Genomic DNA, 21,140 nt, shown 5'->3' on the forward strand with positions numbered 1-21,140 from the left:
GCTCCAGAATCTGCACTCTTATCTATCTAAATGGATATATCAGCAGGCAATTGGATACAGTCTTCAGTTCAGGGTAGAAGTCAGGTCTAGATAGAGATATGCAGTTGGGAATTATTAGCACATTGATGGTATTTGAAGCCACGGTACTGTTTGAGATCATGTAAGGAGAGAGCATGGATGGAAAAGACAATCAGTTCAGGGGCTAAGTCTTGGGGTATTTCATCATTTGGAGCTCAGAAATGAGAGAAGGCACCAGTAAGAAAAAAAAAGTTGGCCCAGCATGGTGGCTCACATCTGTAATCCTAACACTTTGGGAGGCTGAGGAGGGAGGATTGCTTGAACCCAGGTGTTCGAGACCAGCCTGTGCAACATGATGAGACTTCATTTCTACAAAAAAAAAAAAAAAATTTAGCTGAGTGTGGTGGAGTGTGCCTGTAGTCCCAACTACTTAAAAGGCTGAGCCAGGAGGATTGTTTGAGCCTGGGAGAGTGACGCTGCAGTGAGCTATGATCATGCTACCGTACTCCAGCCTGGACAACAGAGCAAGACCCTGTCTCAAAAAAAAAGAAAAAAGAGAGGACTTGCCTGTGGAGTAGGAGGTAAATCAAGACCCTGTTGTGTGTGGGAAGCCAAACATAGAAACTAGGCTGGGCATGGTGGCTCATGCCTGTAATTCTAACACTTTGAGAGGCCAAGGTGGGAGAATCACTTCAACCCAGGAGTTTGAAAACAGCCTGGGCAACAAAGTGAGACCCAATCTCTAAGAAAAATTTTAAAAATGTATGGGCAGGGTGGTGAATACCTACAATGCCAGCTACTCAGGAGGCTGAGGTAGGAGGATCCCTTGAGCCCAGGAGATTGAGACTGCAGTGAGCTATGATCACACCACTGCACCCCAACCTGGGCGACAGAGTGAAACCCTGTCTCTAAATCAATCAGTCAGTCAACCAATCATAGAAATTGTTTCAAGAAGGAATGATCAGCTCTGTCAAATACTGCTGATAGCTTGAAAAAATGATGACTGAGGATTGACCAATAGATTTGACAATACAAAAGTCATTGGTGGCTAAGCATTTTCAAGGAATGACAGGGGCAGAAGCTTGAAGGAGTGTGTCAAGGAGGGATAGGAAGAGGGTAAATGGAGATCACCAGCTTGGACAACTTTTGAAGATTTTTTTCTAAATAAAAGGAAGCATAACTAAGTTCTCTTTTCTTCTCCCCTAGTGGCTCTCTGCTGACTCCTCCAGATTGTGACACTCCATTTTTACCAAACTTGTAACTCCCAGAAAAGTCATATCTGGGGGCCTTACAAATCTCAGTTGTCAGAAACACACCTGACCAACAGCCAATCATATGCCCATTCTCACCTCTGCCCTTTTCTGGTTCATGGGCCAGTTATCAACCTAGCATCTGGTCCTATTAACCCAGGTGTCTCCCTCAAACTCTACCTCTTAACAGCCTTCCCAAACTCCCAGACTGGGTCAGGCATCTATAATTATGGGATCCTGAACTTTGCTCTATGGTGCTTATCACAGTTTGTAATTATACACATTTTTGTATGATTGTTTTATTTATGTTTGTCTTTTCTACTGTGCTGTGCTAAGAAACTGGGCTCTGGAATCAGATCGCCAAGGTTCAAATCTTGATCACACGGACTAGTTGGATGGGCAAGTAATTTAGTCACACTGAGACACAGTTTTCGTATCTGTTAAATTAAAGTAGTATTCACTTCATCCAATTTTTGTGAGGCTGATACTATGTAAAGGGTCTAAAGACTGGTGCCTAGCATTCAATTAACCTGAAAATCATTGTGAATATATTAAAGTAGAAAATACATATTTTAATATAGCCAAAATAACCTAGAGCTAATCTGTTTATTTCCACCTACTCTTCCCTCCTTCCACTGCCGCTCAGGCTCACTGTGTTATATATTAGGCACATATCTTTTTTTTTACCTCTATTATACCCAACTGCAAAAACCATTATCTTACTGAATTTAGCAACTAATAGAATTTTTTAATGGAAGTGGTCTAAAACATTATAAGAAATTCCACCATTACTTTTTCCCTACAGTACAGAAGCCCCTTTGTTGTTTTGGGGGAATACCTAACAAGTAAAAGGCACTGAGTGAGTTTTCCAGTTATCTGTTACTCCATAACAAACCACCTCTCCACCTAGTGTCTTAAACCAACCATTTGCTAGGTTTTGTTACGATCTAGTGGGTAAATTGGGCTCATGTGAGTAGTTCTTGCTTGTCTCTCTCATAATATTGCAGGGAAACAGATCCTGGAGCTAAAGTCATCTGTAGGCTTCACTGTGCTGGATGTCAAATGTGGATTCTTCACTCACATGTTTAGGTGGAATAGAGTGATGGAACAGCAGCTGAGGACTAGCTGGATTGATTTCTCTCTCTCTCTCTCTCTCTCTTTCTCCCTCCCTCCCTTTCTCTTTGTCTCTCCTCTCCATAGTCTTCTCCATGTGGTAGCTTGGCTCTTTAATAGTATGGAGATTTCAATGTGTTCACACTTCTTACATGATGGCTGGCTTTCCCAGAATGAGACCTAGGTGGAAACTATAAGACTTCTTACCTTGGCTCAGGAGTCACACAGTGTCACTTCTACTGCACCCTGTTAGTCAAAAGCAAGTCACAGAGGACCAAACCAGATTCAAGTGGCAGGGAATGCACAAAAGTATGCATTCTGAGAGGCATGGTTCATTGGAGGGCCATCTTTGAGGACTAATGACCAAAGTGAGCCTATACACATATACAGTAAAACCACAAAGACTCTGCCTTTAAGAAGCTTATAGTATTGTATAGGGCAGGGGTTTTTAACTTTTGCACTACTGACTCTTTTTATTAAATACATTTTATTTTTAGAGTAGTTTTAGATTTATAAAAACATTGCAAAGATAGTACAGTTCACATATACCCTACACCCAGTTTCCCCTATTATTAACATCTTACATTAATATGGTACATATATTACAATTAAAGAACTGATCAATTGACATTATTATTAACTACAGTCTATACTTTACTCATATTTCCTGAGTTTTAACCTAAAGTCCTTTTTCTGTTCAAGGGTCTCATACATTACATTTAGTTTACATATCTCCTTAGACTCCTCTTGGCTATGATAATTTCTTACACTTTGTTTTTGATGGCCTTGACAGGTTTTTTTTTTTTTTTGAGACAGTCAGGCTGGAGTGCAGTGGTGGATCTCGGCTCACTGCAACCTCTAGCTCCTGGGTTCAAGCAATTCTCCCGCCTCAGCCTCCCGAGTAGCTGGGACTACAGGTGCGTGCCACCACACCCATGTAATTTTTGTGTTTTTGGTAGAGACGGGGTTTCGGCATGTTGGCCAGGATGGTCTCGATCTCTTGACCTCGTGATCTGCCCACGAGGCTGAGGGGCCTCCCAAAGTGCTGGGATTACAGCCATGAGCCACCGCATCTGGCCAGGTTTTGTTTTTTTTAGAGACAGAGTCTTGCTCTATCACCCAGGCTGTAGTGCAGTGGTGCGATCGCAGCTTACTGCAGCCTCGACCTCCTGGCCTCAAGTGATTTTCCCATCTCAGCCTCCCAAATAAGCAGCAATGAGAGCAACCATGCCTCACTAAGTTTTATATTTTTTGTACAGACAGAGTTTTGCCATGTTGCCCAGGTCAGTCTTGAACTCCTGGGCTCAAGTGATCCTCCTGCCTCGGCCTCCCAAAGTGCTGAGATTACAGGCATGAACCACCACACCTGGCTCCTTGGCAGTTCTGAGAAGCCTGGTCAAATGTTTTATCAAACGCCCCTCTTTTGGAATTTATCTGATGCTTTTCTCATGATTAGATTGGGGTTAGAGCACACACATTATCAACATGACTTACCATTGTTGATGTACCTTCTCACTACCTGGCTGAGGTAGTGTTTGCCAGGTTTCCTCTGTAAAGTTACTCCCCCATGAAACCCCCATGAAACTCCCCTCCCACCTTCTACTGTGGAAGTCAGTAATCAGCCCACACTTTAGGAGTGGAGAATTATACTCCCTCTCCTTAAGGGAGGTTATTTATATAAATCATTTGGAATTATTTGGCAAGGAAGATTTGTTTCTTCTCCTCTGATTATTTTTCAATAATTTACTTACATTAATATAGACTCATGGTATTTATATTATACTTTGAGTTATAACCCAATACTACTTTGTTTATTTTGTTGTTTAACTAGTTCTAGTTTTAGACATCGAGAGCTCTTTCTGATGGTTCCTGTGTCCCTTTGGCATACCCCTAACAATGTGGGTTTTGTTTTGTTTTCTGAGCACTTCCTATTTCCTAGCACTGCAAGATACTCCAGGCCCACTTTGTATATTTTCAGCCCCAGTCCTAGAGTCAGCCTTTCGTCTAAGGACCCCCAAGTTCCTTTTATTAGAAGCCAAAATTTGTAGGGTGTATAACAGTATCCTTGGCCTCTGCTTATTACATGCCAGTAGCAACCTTTCTCCTGTAGTCATGAAAATCAATGATGTTTCCAGACATTGTTAAGTGTCTCCTGGAAGGCAAAATGGCCCCAAGTTGAGAACCACTGCTATAGAGATAGACCTGCTGAAAATTACGTTAAGATAATATGATGGAGGGCAGTGGGAGCATTCCAGAAGAAGCTTCTGAACCTGTCAGCAGATATTGCTGCAGAGGAGGTTTGCCAGAGGAGGTGCCATTTGAACTGAGAATTGATTTGCAATTCTCAGTTTTATTGAGCAATTATCACAAGCCAGACATAAGGTAATGTTTTACTTTAATTATTTCTTATAATTCCAACCTTAAAAAGCAGGTATTATTGTCAGTTTACAGCTGAAAAAACTAAGGTTCAAAGGGACAAAGTAACTTGCTTAGGGTGCTTGAGCTGGTCTTGAAAGTTCCAGCTGTGCATGTGGATGGAAAGTTACAAGGGTACTGACATGTGCCCACACTGCTTGAGTCAAGACTATCTCAACTACTTTCTTTGTTTACAAACCTGCAATACCACTTCATTTTAAATTTATTTTTTTCCCATTGAATTCTGGGTTCTCGAGAGCAGGAATCTTGCAGTGTTCATCTTATGTCTGCTTTCCAGCACAATGTTTGCAGTGATAGGTGTTCAATAAATGTTCAACAAATGAATTAATATTAATCTATGTCATCAAATTCACCACTTACAGCTTATGGAATTAATTCAAGTTCCTTCCGGTCAGATCACTATCCTGGCAGCACCTCTGGTAGAGAACTCATTGCTAGACACACCAACCAACCTCCAGGAGTCTTTTAGTCACTCTGTCTCATTGTTTTACTCTCAGCATCCCGTAAGGCTAGTAGGCTGGTATTATGACTTCCTCAAATGATTATGGTATGTGATCATAATATGTTGCCATGGGTTAGAGCTACAAAACAGGAGTTCTCTAAGGAAGGGAAAAATATGCTACATCTCTAATATTAAAATGTCAGAATGTATTGTTACTAATTTCCACATGTAACCCCAATTTTATATATATATATGTATATATGTGTGTATATATATATTCTTCTGAAAATCCCTTTATCTTGATTGTTGTAGCATTTTAAGATGAAATTTTATGCAGATCATGAAAGAGTTTTTTTTCCTTTCTTTAAATTCCTTCCCATTCTCATCGTAATTTCCTTTTATTTAATTTATTTATTAATTTTTGGTTGTGAGGATGGAATCTTTCTCCTTGTTTATTAAACAAAACAAGGGGAGAAATGTCCTTTTTTTGTTGCTTTTCTTTATTCTACAACTTTTGGATCTGCTATTTGCAGTTGCTCTGAAATTTTGTCCATTGAATTAGAAGTTGCTCTCTGGTTTCAAGACTCTTTCTTCCTTTCCTTTGCTAAAATTTGGTCTAATTAAAAAAACAGTAGATCATAGTTAAATAAAACTGTACCCAGGATAACCCTAATTTCCATATGCAGATTTATCTGCACTGACAGCCACCCCCCTTACACACACACACTCTCTCTCTTTCTCATTCTCCTTTCCCTCCTCTCCATCTCCCTATTGCATTGTGTCTGACTGATTTTCAGAGCACCTTCGCTGTTTCCCCCTTCTCGTTCCCTTCCCATAAAATATCTAGACAGGAAGGAGGTGGCTGCAGAGGCTGAACAATCTCATATTCTGCCTGCAATGTCATCGTTTCTTTCCCCCATTTTAGGGGGCTGAAGTTGCCCAGCAAGGGATGCAGAGGAGCTGGAAAGGAAGGGGGGAGCTCTCCAGAGGCAGCTGCGGTCAGGGGCAGGGACTGCCGCCAGATGTGCCTGCCTTTCTGGGCTTTGATGAGAAAGGGGCAGCAGGAGGAAATATTGGGAGACAAAAGCCCCGGTTTAAATGATCATTTTCTTTATTTAACATGGCAGCAGACACTCTCTGCGTAGGATCATCATGCCGAGCATAAACTGGACTTTCCCACTTGCCTGGCAGGAGTCACACAGATCCCTGTGTGCTAAATGAACATCTGAGGTAAGACCCACTGTTTCAGATACTTGCTTTTTTCCTAATCGATTAATTTTCTTAAATATATGTTTCAGCCTCAACCACAAACAGCATAGTGGGGGCAAATCTGTGTTAATGTGTATCTAAAAAGCCAAGAAAAACCAGAGGTATAATAGATTCAAGTCAATTTGGGGAGGTTAGTTACTTTGTCAATTCTATGTATGCTGTTTGTTTTGTAGGAAAAATATTTGGTTTAAGAATAGACTAGTGTCATCCTAATCCACCACTGGTGATAATACTGATGTTCAGACTCTTAAAAAAACTTTGTAAAAAGACAGTGAGCTACAGATGCATGTGCTGTATTTTTAGCTCACATACAAATATTAGAACTCTTATTAAAATGATAGGGTTTTTTTTTTTTAGCAGAGAAGGATGAATGCTGCATAATTAAGTACAGTATTTAATTTGGCTGTTGTGAAGCAAAAGAATAAGGTAATAATTTTTATTGTACTAATCAGTCTCAAGATGTTCTCTGTGTTAATTGGGTTAAAAAAATTGCAGTACTTATTAGAAATTCTAATTTCACAATGCAGCACTGACAATAAGCTCAGCCAGTGAATTATTCACATCTTTAATTTGCTCACTTAATGACAGTGTTCTGTAATCAGAGTGCAGAGACTGCTGCCTATGCATTATGTATGATGCTCAGGACTTAAATGCAGGACATTATGAAGCTCTCAGTGGTTCAGTAATTAGTTTTCCACAAGACAGGATTTAGATATTCAGAGATAAAAGTCCACAGTTGGATAATATTAAGGTTGCAACACAAAATAACAAAGGAAAGGAAGCTCAAAGTTTGGACTGAAACTTTGTCTCTAGGGCCTTGTCCACCGTGGAAACAGAATCATGCCACCTGAAATAGTTGCCTAGCTCTGATCACATGTTTGAAAACTGTTTTTGAACAAAGTTGTAGCAGGCAAGGCATTTGAACAATTTCAGTGGACCAGAGGGGAAAGATAAAACCTTTTTAATTAGTGTTCACAGAAGCCCTGCAATATATCCTCCTAACAAGTCTGTAGTATGCATAGCAGGCATCCTCAATGTGCTTTGTAACTTAGTTAGTGCAAATGCAAATCAGGTTACAATAGTGTTTGGCTGTAATTGTGTTTGTAAAAGGGTTACATGCCCAAATGGAGATTGAGCTTGCTCATGGTTTTGTTCCAATTGCTTCTGAGGGAAGGTTTGAAAATCAAATGAGATATTAAGTAAATCTGGGCATGAAAGGAAGTAGATCCGAATTGTCAGTGCAACTTTGGAATTTCTTACACTTGTCAGTTTGGAGTTGTCAGTTTTTCTTTAACGATGCTACGGTTGTTCTGTCATAATTATGTAACTTTAATGGATTACCCAGCCCATTAGCAATACTTTAAAAATGTATACTAGGTTTCAGAAAACATGTCACAGTATCATTTCTAAAGTTTAATAAGTAACTTGAAATCTTTAAGTGATGTTTTAAAAAGAAGAACATGCTGTTATAGTAGACTATATGGGGTATTTTTGAGAGCTTAAATATTAATATTTACTAATAAAATCTCACTGCTTTATCATTTATCAGTCTAAGATTTGTGCTCATTTTCAAAATCCAGGAATTAGAATCCTTAGTAAAAATTGGTATCCAACATTGGAAAACACAGCAATACTTTGTAAAAACTGCCTTTTATAGGTTACAGCATTATCTACAAGGAAGTTGAGTTGAGAAGCCTTATAAACAAATGTAATGTTTAGTAAATAATGAAGGGTCAAATTTCTAAAAGTTACATCTTACCATACATTTGAAAAATTCAAAATTAAAAAATGTAAGTCCCATCTCCAAATTTGACTTCTAATTTCTAAAACTAAAAAGTTACTTCAAAAAATAAAAAAACTTTTTCATAAATGTTTAGGAAGCTATTGCCTGTGTGATACTTAGAACATACTTTTTGGAAACGATGCTTGATTGGAGCAGAATTAGGATACTAGGCAGCTGAGCACGTGACCTGGCTTTGACTTGGGTTTGGATACAGGTTAGCATCCATGTATGGATAACATGTGGCAGTCTAATCAGATGGTGGCAGTGGTGCTGGTGGTAGCTGAACAGAGTTTTAAAAATAAATAAATAAATAAAAAGAAATAGAGAAATGGTTGAGAATTAGGAAACTTGAGTTCTATTCTCACTTTTGCCACAAAACAGCCATAAAGTTGTTACAGGGATAAATGAGGTAGGAGCAAAAGTTTTTTTGAAGATTATAAAGCACTAGATAAAAACAAGGGAGCTATTTAACATAAAGTTAAATGTATTTCTTTGAACCTGTGTTATTCATTATGGCAGGGATTGCCATCCAGATTTGCAACACTCTATAATGCTAAAATGTCAAAATATTCTCAAGCAAATCAATTTAAATTTAATTAAATGAAAAATAAGCCATGAGGGGGAAAAAAAGTATTCTTCTTAGGTATTTTGGGGAGAATAAGAGCATTTTGAAGTCTCATAAATGTCAATTTGGTGTTACCACTCCAAAAAGGTTAGCAATCATCATGCTTTAGAGAGTTCTTCTACCCATAACTTAAGAGACACTTGCATATTAATATTCTAAGAAGTCTTATGCATTAAATGTCTGCTAATTACTAAGATTTTAGCCATCTTTTTCATTTTAGATTGTATGAGTCAGATTGAAATCATTTATACGACTAGAATTTTGGAGCTCTTTTCCTCACTAAAAGTCAATTTATATATCAATCAATCAATAATTGACTATCGGCTGGGTGTGATGGCTCACACTGTAATCCCAGCACTTTGGGAGGCTGACATGCAAATGTAAAGCAAGCTGGTCAGATGTGTGTTTCACTTGAGGTTAGGAGTTCGAGACCAACCTGGTCAAAGTGGTGAAACCCCAACTCTACTAAAAATACGAAAATTAGCCAGACCTGGTGGTGTGGACCTGTAGTCTCAGTCATTCGGGAGGCTGAGGCAGGAGAATCGCTTGAACCTGGGAAGTGGAGGCTGCAGTGAGCCTATTGTGCCACTGTACTCTAGTCTAGGCAACAGAGCAAGACTCCGTCTCAAAAAATTTTTTTTAAAATAGACTATCCATTAATGATTTTTTTCAACACCTACTGAGCACTTATAATGCTAAGAAAAATAAGGTGATAACTTCCTCTCATTCTTGAGAGGCAGTATCCCCATATTCCAGGTGAGAAATTGAAGCCTAAAGAAGTTAAGTAGGCTGAGCGTGGTGGCTCACGCCTGTAATCCCAGCACTTTGGGAGGCCGAGGCGGGCAGATCACGAGGTCAGGAGATCAAGACCATCCTGGTTAACACAGGGAAACCCCGTCTCTACAAAAAAAATTAGCCAGGTGTGGTGGTGGGCGCCTGTAGTCCCAGCTACTCAGGAGGCTGAGGCAGGAGAATGGCGTGAACCTGGGAGGTGGAGCTTGCAGTGAGCCGAGATTGTGCCACTGCACTCCAGCCTGGGCGACAGAGCAAGACTCCGTCTCAATAAAAGAAAAAAAAAAGAAGTTAAGTAACTTGACAGCACGACACAGCTGGTGAGTGGAAGTTGGAATTGAACCAGCTTTAGGTCCTCAATTTTCAACAAATAGACCATATTTTCAGTTTCCAAGGCCTTCTGCTAAGGCTGAAAGAAGGTAGATTGAAAGAGGTTCTTGTCCTCAAACTACTCACAGTGGTAATACTTGAATTTCTTCTACCTGGCTCAGTTGTTGGTCAAGACTCTTGCTCCTCTTGGTGCAGTCCAGAGACCAGCAGCATTGGCATCATCCAGAACTAGGCTTGGGTGCTTCTCAAACATTAATGTGGACTTCGAATCACCTGGGATGTCTTTACAATGCAGACTCTTATTCAGTAGGTTTGAGATGGGGCCCAAGATGCTTTTCTGACAAGTTTCCTGGTGATGCAATGTTGCTGTTGGGGAAACCTCCATTTGGTGAGTTCTACAGTTTGTCTTGTTTTTCAGTGTGTCTAAGGTAGGCCCAGTATACCTTACTGGGTTCCTTACTGAGTCGTAGCTTTCCTCCAATTCTGATGTTCTCTTGATTCAAATAGAAGAGCTTTCACCTTGGCTTCTTGGCTATGGCCCTCTGCTGCCCTGGGTCCCAACCTACATAGCTATGGCCCTGCCTGCCTGCTTATCTCTAGCTTAGACTTTCTTTTGAGTCCACACTCCCAGTTACCAGTGATGTTCTAACATCAGCCTGGTTGAGGATCTTCATTCCCTCCTCTTCATCAAAACCAACTGTGAAGCCCATTAAAAACCTTCAAGCCTTCTAGGTCTACAACCATAGATTTTAATTCTGGGGCTAGTCTTTGGAATCTTATTTTCATTTACAAAGTTTTATAGTTGATTCTGATGGGTGTCACATACTGAGAACAACTTCCCTAGGGGCCCCTGCTATGCTCTGACCTGATGGGAACCTCTTGGAAAGTAACATTGGCATGGCTTGGGTTCAAGTTTGCAATACACTGAGAACTTTTTCTCTATGCCTCTGTGTTAGCAATGAGAGCACAGCACGGAGAGAACTTAAAACTTTACTGAACTAGTTTCAGAAGGCTTTGCTGAGTGATTGGCATTTGAATTGGATAGCCGTTTAATGAACAGGTCCTTTGTTCAGGCCAAAGGAGTGGCATATGCAATGATAGTTAAAAGTGAGAAGTGCCTTAAGTAAACATCCATTTGGACAAAAGTGTTTGTTTAACACATGGAAAGGAGAAGTAGGAGATAAAATTATAAAGGTAGGTAAAAGCCTCACTTTTAGAACTTCATGTGTTACACCAAACAGTATGTGCTTTATTCTACATATTGTGAGGATTATCAGAGATTAAGATGGAAAGCAAGCTGATCAGATGTGTGTCTCAGAAAGATAACCTTGGCTTTGAGGAAGATGAATTCAGTGAGGCAAGACTGAAGAAAAAGAGACCAGTTAGGTACGTGTGGTAATAGAGTGTGAGAGATGAAGAGGGATCCTTTCCTTGTGCCATATGCCTGGGACCTGAACCTAAGTTCCTCTGTCTCAGACACTGATGATGCTTTTTTTTTTTTTTTTACAGTTACATTTCATAGCAATAGCCTGCTAAGCCTCTTAGACCTTATAAATGGCATGGCCTTGAGAATTCAGGTAACTCAAAGCTTTTATGAGCCATCAGTTGTTCTTACTTCTCCTGATTATTTTATTTTATAGTGCTGAGACAGCTAGCTCTAGGGTTCTTCCCTCAGGAGATACTTAGAGCTTTTAAGGTAATTATTTGGTAGAAAATCTTCTACTAATGGCCTAAGATAAATTTGAAACCAGTTAATGAGCAGCTATATGAATCCAATGGTTGGGAGAGTTGTGTCTAGGCCTGTTGAATGCACTGCTTTTGCCCTACCTTTGGAGAAAGACTTTGCATTATCCTTGACCTAGCTTGATTTTTTTAGGTACTGCCTCTGGATTTGTTCCTTTTAGAGTGACAGCTCCAGTCAGTTGCCTTTTAAAAGTAAGCGTAGATGTGGCTGGGCGCGGCAGCTCACACCTGTAATCCCAGCACTTTGGGAGGCATTGGTGGGTGGATCACCTGAGGTCAGAGGTTCAAGACCAGCCTGGCCAACATGGAGAAACCCCGTCTCTACTAAAAATACAAAAATTAGCCAGGCATGGTGGCGGGTGTCTGTAATCCCAGCTACTCGGGAGGCTGAGGCAGGAGAATCGCTTGAACCTGGGAGGGGAGGTTGCAGTGACTGAGATTGCACCATTGCACTCCAGCCTGGGCGACAGGGTAAGACTCCGTCTCAAAAAAAAAAAAATAATAAGAAAAGTAAGCATAGACGTATTGCTTCACCAGCCTTCATTTACTCACCTCTACGTGGAAAGCTCACTAAATTCTAACCACTACATATATTGTATCATAGAATATATTTTGGGGACAATAATACTCTCAGATGTGCCTAGGCATTTCAACAAGTTTTTGACCCAGCCTAGTTTGTTCTTATTTCCATTTCTGTTCTGTACTTCCTTGTTATTAGCTCAACTCTGTCTTCCTTTGTGGGGTAAACTGAGTGTCCCCCTCCTATGAAGATTTCCACTTCATAACTCTCAGAGCCTGTGAATATGTTACTTATACAGTAATCCTCTCTTATCTGAAGTTTTACTTTCCACACTTTCAGTTATCCATGGTAAATCACAGTCTGAAAATATTAAATGAAAAACTCCAGAAATAAATAATTTGTAAATTTAAATGCTGTTCTGATTAGCGTGATGAAATCTGTCACCATACCACACTGTTCTACTCTGTTCCACCTGGGTATGAATCATCCATTTGTCCAGTGAACCCATGTTGTAGACACTACAGGCCCATTAGTCACTTAGTAGCTGTCTCCATTATCAGATCTACTGTCGAGGTATTGCAGTGCTTGTGGTAAAGTAACCCTTATTTTACTTAATGATGTCCCCAACATGCAGTAGTACTGATGCTAGCATGTTGTTAAAATTATTGTTTTATCATTAGTTATTGTTGTTAATCTCTTACTCTGCCTAATGTATAAATTACATTTTATTATAGGTATGTATGTATAGGAAAAAACAGAGTATATATAGGGTTCATTATTATCCTTGGTTTCAGACATTCACTGGGGGTCTTATCTCCCTTGAGAATAAGAGGGGGAATACTCTATGGCAAAAGGGACTTAGGAGATATAATTAAGAATTTTGAAATGGGAAATTATTCTGGATTTTCTGGGTGGGACTTATGTAATCACAATGGTCTTTTTAAAAGGTAGGCAGGAAAGAGTCAGAGAAAGGAGGTGCTACTGTGCTGGATTTGAAGACAGAGGGAGGGACTATGAGCTAAGGAAAGCAGGCATCCTTTAGAAACTGCAGAAGGATGGAAACAAATTTTACCATGCAGCCTCCAGAAGGAACCAAACCTGCCAGTGTTGGACTTCTTATATCCAGAACTGTAAGACAGCAGATTTGTATTATTTTAAGCCACAAAGGTTGGGGCAATTTGTTAACCCAGTAATAGAGTATTAATATAGCATATGGTGTACCTTTAACTGATTTGTTTCTTTGCTCAGTTTGTCCTACTGATAACATTTTTATTGGTTCATCGTTGTTCTTTCTTGACTACTTCTCTTTTATTGAGTCAGCACCCTTACTTTTTCCGAGTGTCCATTTCCTCACTTAATGACAATAGTGTTATCTAGGAGATGAATGACTGCTGGCACTGTTCTGAGGTGAATGAGGTAAGGCCAGCAAAGCACGCCACAGTGTCTGCTGTACAGCAGGTGTGTAATGAATGCAGCTCCTGTCACTTCGTGGGCTTTTGCCAACCTGATCATTGGGGTTTTACTCACAATCTTGGAGAAATTTAGAAGCTGTTTTGCATATTGGCAGCTTACAGGATAGAAAAGTTTCATTTAGAATTTAGATTAGTAAGTGCTTAGTGCTAATAGCATTTCTAGATTAATTTCATTTTCTTCAATCCATTTCAAATCTCATTTAAAATATATTTTAATTTTGAATTCTTGACTTTTGTGGTAAAATACATCTCATTTGTGGCCATGTCTACACTTTAAATACTGAACTAGCTAAAGCTAAGCAGAGCAGAATTCCTCCCCGCCTACCCCCCCAACACACTAGAGTCTACAGTACAATTAGTGTCCTACATAGATAGAAGCCTTAAGGGTTAAGTGAGAATGCCGGTGAAAGTACTTTGTGAAGTCTTTTGCTGTCCAATGTAATTTGTTGGTACATTGTTGCATTTATAAGGTTATGAGCTCCTTGAGAATAATACTGTGTATTATTTCCTTGGATCCCCAAGGCCTTACAAGATTTATTAAATAAATTACTAAATAAGTTAGAAAATTAGAGTGGGGAAAGGAAATGAAGAAGTGTTAGAGAAAAGGAAGATAAAGAACTGGATTTGGTAGTTCTTTGAGTAGGATCACTCACTAGTTGTCTTGGAAATGGCTCCTGATCCCTGTATTTGCGCTCTCACCCCCTAACCTATACACTGCTGGTGTGTAAACGCTAAACCCTCCCTCACATAACTTGTCTCAGTAACTCAGACTGCCCAACTAGGGTGGGCATGTAAAGCAACCCACTCCCTAAATGAGTTTCCTATTGTTGCCATATGCAATAACCATAAATGTGGTGGATTAAAATGACACACATTTGTTATCTTACAATTCTATAGTAAGAAGTCTGGTCCAGAGTCTTAGCTCTCACCAGGCTAAAACCAAGGTGTCAGTAGGCTGTGTTTCTGTCTAGAAGTTCTAGGGGAGAACCTGCCTTGCTCATTTGAGTTGCTGGCAGAATTCAGTTCCTGGTGGTGGTGGGGCTGAGACCCCACTTTCTTGCTTACTGTTTGAGGGATATTTCCAGCTTCTTAAGGTCATCCACATTCCTTGGCTCATAGACCTGTTCCTCCATCTTCAAACCCCACAATGGCAAGTCCAGTTGCTCCCTCACTTCAGATTTCTCCTCCTCCTTCTTCCATATGATCTTTCTGGCCCATTCTTTTGCCTCTCTCTTTCAATTTCAAAAACTTATGATTACTTTGGATCCACATGGATAATCCAGAATAATCTCCCAGCTAAAGATCCTTAACCTAATCATACCTGCAAAGTCCCTTTTGCCTTTAAGGTAAAATACTCATAGTTTCCACGGATGAGGAGGTAGAACTCTTTAGGGTGTCATTATTCTGTTTATCATAGCCCCTAATTTATAACATTTACCTATATTTTAATTATTCCACATTTAGTTTTCTGATTTGTGTAGTAGCATTTTTTTTTTCTTTTTGGAGACAGAGTCCTACTCTGTCTCCCAGGATGGAGTGCAGTGGTGTGATTTCAGCTCACTGCAACCTCCACCTCCTGGGCTCAAGCGATTCTTGTGCCTCAGCCACCTGAATAGCTGGGATTACAGGCATGTGCCACCACACCTGGCTAACTTTTGTATTTTTAGTAGAGACAGGGTTTCACCATGTCGGCCAGGCTGGTCTCGAACTTCTGGCTTCAAGTGATCCACCCACCTTGGCCTCCCAAAGTGCTGGTACTACAGGAGTGAGCCACCACGCCCTGCCTTGATTTGTGTAATAGTATTTTTAGTTTCTCTCTAAACCTCAGTTATCCATTCTCAGAATTCTATCAGGCATCTGGTTCAACTCTGTTGTCAGCTTCGTTTTTCTGCAATATAAAGTCATTTTTACCCCAGTTTGTTTCAATCCAGTTAGATTCAATTCAATTCAACAACACTTTATTGTCTGCTGAAAACATTCCTAGTATGATAAGGTAAGGTAAGGTATAGAGTTTGTAATCTGCTTGTAGAGATAAGACATATTCACAGGAGATAGAGAAAAATGCAAGACAGAATACAGTAACCTGCCATGTGTATATTACAGACAAGGGAGCTAGAAGGGGAAGATTAACATGCATTGGTGGGATTAAGTAAACAAAGTTGTGACTATGCCTGGCTGAAGTCACTTATATGCTGTGATTTAAGGGACAATGGGAAGGGCTTTCTCCTTGAAACTATCTCCCTACATAGCCTGAAATTTGTTGCATCACTTTGTCACTATTAGATCACATCCATTTAGTTTAACAAACATTCTGTTTTATCAAGGCATCCTGCAGAACTCTTGCTCTCTGTTTAAATATATATATATATATATATATATATATATATATATACTATTTTTTGTTTGTTTGTTTGTTTGTTTTTTTCTAGACGGAGTCTCGCTCTGTCACTCCAGGCTGGAGTGCAGTGGCGCGATCTCGGCTCACTGCAATCTCCGCCTCCCGGGTTCATGGCATTCTCCTGCCTCAGCCTCCCAAGAAGCTGGGACTACAGGTGCCCGCCACCACGCCCGGCTAATTTTTTTTTGTATTTTTAGTAGAGAAGGGGTTTCACTGTGTTAGCCAGGATGGTCTTGATCTCCCGACCTTGTGATCTGCCCACCTTGGCCTCCCAAAGTGCTGGGATTATAGGCGTGAGCCACCATGCCAGGCCAAATATATTCATAATTTTTAATTGAACCACTGTATACTAATCCCTGTACTTTAGTTTGAGTCAACTTTCTGTAGATCTTTTTTTTTTTTTTTTTGAGACAGAGTCTTGCTCTGTTGCACAGTCTGGAGTACAGTGGTATGATCTCGGCTCACTGCAACCTCCGCCTCCTGGGTTCAAGCAATTCTCCTGCCTCAGCCTCCTGAGTAGCTGAGACTACAGGCGCCTGCCACCATGCCTGGCTAATTTTTGTATTTTTAGTAGAGACGGGGTTTCACCATGTTGGTCAGGCTGGCCTCAAACTCCTGACCCTCATGATCTGCCTGCCTTGGCCTCCCAAAGTGCTGGGATTACAGGCGTGAGCCACCACGCCTGGCCACTTTCTGTAGGTCTTTAAAGAATATTTCCCTTCCAAATTTGTTGTCCTAATAACTTGATAGGGTTTCTAGCAGCAGACATTTCGAGACCTCAGTAATACATAAGTCAAGTAAGTCAGGACCAAATGAGAAAAAGCCTTGGAAAACTGATCTAGGCCAGGACACCTTTTATTCTCTGATGATGCCCCTAAGAGAAATTAACATGGCAGCAGTGCTGACTCCCACGGAGTGTGGCCGGGAGTCCATATTCCAGTGTTCAAGGGCAAGTAGTTCAAGTCTGAAGCAAACTACTATTAACATCATAGAAGTTCTTAAAATGTGAAGTAGTGACCTAGCTATAGAAGTATTTGGACAAGAGCAGATAATTATAGTCAGGTAGAGGTAGCTTGTTTTCAAAATACTAAATCCAGTACCTTAGCTAGTGTCTGAGGATACAGATCTAAGTTCCAGCTCCATTAGGGAGAGGCGGCTGACAAGAGGTAGGTAAATTCGGATTCCAGGCAAATGGCCTAGAGTTCAGAAAGGAGGCTTGAACATAAAGTGGGCACCATGGCTGAAGCCCAGAATAGAGTGGGACAAAGGGTCAAGCTTGGAGCTTGGAGCACTAGTGTCATGGGAGACATGGGCTTTGGATGACAGGACAAATTTCAGACCACTGGGATCATGACTCTAATATCCAATGAGGCCTCATTCTCTTTGGCTCTGGCAGAACAGGACTCACTGACTATTGTTCTGTAACCTGTAATGGCACAGCCCATTGTAGGCTCCACTTGTCAGCCTTAGAGGAATAGGAAGAGCACAGTCAGTTACCATTAGGGGTTTTATGGTAAAAATACCATCACAGGCATTTGTCCCACCTATGTTGTAGAGTTTGTCTAATGCCATATGACTCCAGTCATGATTGAATTAACAAGTTATTCCTATTAAAGTGTTATTCTAAATCTAGACCTTGGTCATTAAATTATTTGTTCATTTTATTCATTTTCTAAGCCAAAAATTTAGATTGTATTTTAGCTGAATAGAAGAAATAAATTCTAATAATTCAAGTTCTCTGAAGATGAAATGAGAGGCCATAGGCTCCCTGAAACTGGAAGGATCAAAACATACATTGGATGACCATTTGGCAGATGAGATGCTGAGGGATTAAACAGGTGACATTTAAGGTCCCTCCTAATCTTAAAACGCCATCTAAGCCAGGATAATACAAACATGCCTAGAGTTCACAGACATTAGTTTTATTTACTGAACACCTGGCTTCTTTTAAATTTTAGAAAAACACTTATTAATTAGAAAAGAGATATTAAAATGGAATAATTTTCATTAAGCATACTTGGCCATTTTTAATTACTTTCTTCAACTTAAAATCCCCTTAATACACTGATTACTTATTAGATAAACCAATAATCTTCTATGATTTGCAGTAAAATGGAAATGTATGCATAAATATTTAAATGTTACAGATAGTCATATACAGTGAGGATCCTCCTTTTTTTAAGCATAAAATTCATACTGGTATATTTTATTACAAAGTTGTTTGTTTTAATCCTGAAATAAAACCAAAGTTTGTCTCCTAGTTGCACTGAATTTCAATGGCCTTTTAAGTTGCAATTAAGCTCAGAGTTCTTTTAGAAGAAGAGCCTATCTGTACTTAAGATGTAAGTTGCCCTAGGTAAGGCTTTCAATCCCTGCTGTGCCTGGCAGTCTGTGAAGAAAAAGTCTAAAAGAATGGTGTGTGATTTTGGAATTGATGTCTATATCTAGGATTAGGGTCCACTGAGAAAGGCCTTTTCTAAACTTTTGCTTTGGTGCTTCCAGTTCAAGTCTGGAATTACCAAATTTTTGTGCTTCAGAGATCATTAGTGATGGCTCTTGCCTCACTGAGTCACAGTGAGTTTGAGTGGCTTATCTATTCATCTGTTGTACCTAAGAGTTCTCTAAGCTCTGTTACTTCCAATTTGACAGTGACACATAATCTCAATTATGGGATTCAGTGACATGGACAAGATCACACTTTCAGTAGATCGGAGTCATGTTACCTCCTCTTGTGATGCTGGGCTACAGCCTTCACAGTACTTCTTTCCATTTTTATTTCTCTAATGACTACAAGGTGACTAAATTGAACCTTATTTGTCTGATGGTAGGTAAAATAAGGTTACAATCTAGACCATTAAATGTAATTCTCATTTATTGAAAAATAATGTTTGTAAGATTTGTAATTACTTAAAGATACTTTTTTCCTAAGGTATTTACTAAACCTTATCGTGTGTAGTATACATTTTATAAATAATATAGATGTCAATCATATGTATTAAGATATCAGATATTTACAGGTTTCAGGATACTTAGCATTTTAAAAATAAATTACTGCTTATACAGTAATAGTTCACTTGTTGCCTTGTGATTGTTAGTCTTAATGAATATTGTTATATGTAGTTGGAACAATCAGGAGCAGAAACTTGATCATGATTCAGGCTGAAAGTTATTCTCAGAATTTTAATTTCATAATGTTGTACATTATAAATAACTGACTTGATATCTCTTGATCTCTATGTGCTGATTTTAAAAAAGTATTCTTAATTACCTGCCTAAAGCTAGAGGTAGGCAGGAATTTTGATTGCAGCATTCTTATATCTTGTTTCTAAGAAGTTGCTTGTCCAAAGAAATAGCACCTTCCTTGCACCTTCCTTTTTCCCTCCCCCTCTCTCTTTCTTTCTTTTTCCCCTCTGAGCTCAGATGTGATACTCCCACAATTTCTCTGTTGTCATCACAAGAACTCTCTAGCATAGGGAAGATGTATCCAAGCCACTTTCCCTTGACCTTCATGACTGTACCCAGACTCACTGCTGGGCTCTTTACAATATGCCATCCCTTTTATTTTTATTTATTTATTCATTTATTTATTTTTTGAGATGGAGTCTCACACTGTCACCTGGGCTAGAGTACAGTGGCATGATCTCGGCTCACTGCAACCTCTGCCTCCCGCGTTCAAGCGATTCTCCTGCCTCAGCCTCCTGAATAGCTGGGACTACAGGCGCGCGCCACCATGCCTGGCTAATTTTTGTATTTTTAGTAGAGACGAGGTTTCACCATTTTGACCAGGATGGTCTCGAACTCCTGACCTCATGATCTGCCCACCTCGGCCTCGGGATTACAGGCATGAGCCACTGCACCTGGCCGCCATCCTTTTTATTCTTACGACATTCCTGAGACCTAAGCATTGCATTAGGATTGTTGTTCTGTAAATGAGAGAACTGAGGTTTTCAGAGGTTTATTGTGTCCAAAACTCATTCAAGATATCCTTTCTACCACACCCAGCTTCTTAATTATATTTATTTGTTGGTGGGGGGGAGACAAAGAGAATAAAAATAAGATAAAAAATGGCATTTCACATCTGTAGACCACTTTAGAAATTTTTCTTTGTCTCCTAGCCCATTATGTTTTATATGTATATTACAGTGATCTCTAGAGAACTAATGTGTTAATGATAATAGTAATATTTGTTAAAAACTTGCTATATGGCAGGCACTGTGCTAAGTGTTTCACATACATTATTTCATTTCATCCTCACAGCAATCCTATGAAGTAGAAATTATCCTCATTTTTAAGATGAAAAAATGAAGCTTGGAGAGATTAAATAGTTTGCCCAAGGTTACTGCTGTTTAAACCAGAGCAATCTGCAAATTTCTATCCCCTAACCACTCCTCTCTGCTGCTTGCACTGTACCTAAGGCTCTTCTTGTTTTGCTACAACATTTCTTCTCTTTAGGAAGGGTTGCAGGGAAATGACTTCTGCACTACCAGTATGCTATTAGGAGCCACTGCTGCTGACCAATGCCCTCAGATTTTAATGTGCATGGAAATTATCTGTTGTTTTCTAAGGCAAATGGTCCTAGACATTTCTGAAATTTTCATATTACACTAAGTATAAAATTTAAATGAATTAGAGTTGCTTAGTGGATAAAACGCTACAACTTGATATTGTCAATAAATATCTAAAGTAAATAATCATTTCTCAACTTATTTTTTATATAAAATCAGATTTTGTAAAGTCAATTGCTTTAAAAATTTTCTTTCTTTTTTTTGGGGGTGGGGGATGGAGTCTTGCACTGTCTCCCTGGTGCTGCATGGTGCCTTATCTTTGTAATTCATACAATTGTGGGATATAATCAGAAAAGATCTTTGTTTTTATTTCTCTGCCCCTTTAAATTTCTTTAGTGGCCTTAGCTTGTCTGCTACTGAATGGAAACATGGGCAATTCTATCA

General features: G+C 39.6%; 1 long non-coding RNA gene across 1 annotated transcript in view; it reads left to right on the forward strand.

Annotated features, from left to right (window-relative positions):
* The first annotated feature begins 5,886 nt into the window (after window positions 1-5,886).
* The window catches only part of LOC134730614 (uncharacterized), a 118,771-nt gene continuing 103,517 nt past the window's right edge, over window positions 5,887-21,140 (forward strand). Inside the window, exon 1 of the long non-coding RNA XR_010112480.1 lies at window positions 5,887-6,489. This is a non-coding gene — a long non-coding RNA (uncharacterized LOC134730614). The remainder of the gene's footprint in view (window positions 6,490-21,140) is intronic.

This window comes from Pan paniscus, chromosome 5 (genome assembly GCF_029289425.2).
Source record: "Pan paniscus chromosome 5, NHGRI_mPanPan1-v2.0_pri, whole genome shotgun sequence".
In the NCBI taxonomy this organism is placed as follows: Eukaryota; Metazoa; Chordata; class Mammalia; order Primates; family Hominidae; genus Pan; species Pan paniscus.